The sequence below is a fragment of the Eurypyga helias genome, unplaced genomic scaffold, assembly GCF_000690775.1.
Source record: "Eurypyga helias isolate BGI_N326 unplaced genomic scaffold, ASM69077v1 scaffold37235, whole genome shotgun sequence".
NCBI lineage: Eukaryota > Metazoa > Chordata > Aves > Eurypygiformes > Eurypygidae > Eurypyga > Eurypyga helias.
In genome coordinates, this window is record NW_010251420.1 from 226 (window position 1) to 1804 (window position 1579).

Sequence of the window (1579 nt, forward strand, 5' to 3'; positions counted from 1 at the left end):
TGAAGAGGCTGTTCTCCGCAGATTTTGCCCCTGGAGCAGACCAGACCTTCTACACTGTAGCCCAAGCACACAGGTAGCAGGCTGAGCTACCTTCTGCTGGTTTTCTTGTAGATCCCTTAGCAGAGGGACATCCAGAAGGTCCCAGCTGGAAAATGGCTTTTCTAGAGACTGTTTTTTATTTGGATGGTGATTCCAGACCTCTCTGGGTACAGGATGGGACGCGGCTCCAGTTCTGCATTTCCATCATGTTATTGCAAGGGGCACATCCCATTGCTCAGCCAGCGGCTGGCAGAAAAGGGGAAAATTGTGAATACATCTGGAAGGGAGGGAAGCCCAGCCAGGCAAGAGGACATTGCACAGGCACACAAACCCTGCTGCCCCCAGGCAGTGAGCTGCCAGGGTCTGGCATCCCCTGGGCTCCTTCTGGAAGGTGATGAGTGTGGCTTGGGATGGCTGCATCTCCCAGTGAGTGCCACAGCCCATGTGGAGAGAGAAAGGAGCAGAATGGCTGGAGAATTGGGAGAAACAGGCAACCCACGCCATGCAGTTTTAGGAGGGGACCTCCTGCCTCAGCAGGGAGAGATCAAAGGCAGTGACAGCGGGGTTGTTGTCAAACAAGCTCTCCTGAGAGGAGCCAGTCGGGCCAGGTACCTCCCGAGCTGCTCTGAAGAGCAATGAGGTGGCAAGATATTTTGGGTGGAGGCAGATTGCGTTTGATGGAGAGGATTCTAAGGGGTAGTAACAAGCAACCTTACCCGTGGCACCCCGGTGCACTGCTTCCTCACCCTTCCGGGCGGGAACGCTCATCTTGGTCCCTGCACAAGGTCCCCAGGTGTCTCAAGCTGACCCCCAGCTTTCTGAGCAGGGACATCCGGGGACATTATTTTCTTTAAACAAAAAAGCAAATAAATTCATCAGGGGCAGCAGCACTGGGAGCAACAAGGGCCGTTTTCTCCGCATCGTTTACAAAGAGCCGGGAGCAGTAGGCAGCTGGCAGTGAGGAGGATGGCTCCAGCAGGGAACCAGTGATGGCAGCACAGGGAAAGGACCGCTCCCGGGGGCGTACCACTGCCTTACACCCTCTACTGCTAAAGGAGAGTTGACTATCAGACAAATTACGTAACTTGTTCTTTTGGGCTATGGAAATTTCTCTTCCTTCCTCTAACATGCACGTGCTAGGCCAGTGAACCCTCCCCAGGACCAGTCCAGCGGGCACCGTGCATCACGCCGGGGCTCTGAGCCGGCGTGCTTCACTAACACACACTTGTCAGGGTTGCTGTCAGCATCTCAGCACCGCTTGTCTGCAGTCAGGGTTGCGATGAATCCGTCCTAACAACCCTGCTTGCTCTGCAGTGCCCGCAGGAGTTAATGATTAAACTCTAGTAGGGCAGTGTTCTTGGAACAGGTCAGATACCTTATCACTGCGCATAAACCCCTGTGCAAGGAACAACAGTGACCCTTTGTGTCTCTTGCTGGACTTCAGAGTTAAAGGACATTTGGAAACAAAGAACAGCTGAGACCTCCAGGAAGCAGGAGCGTCCGCAGGGCCCTGCCACGGGCAGTTCGGCGGCTCGCCCAG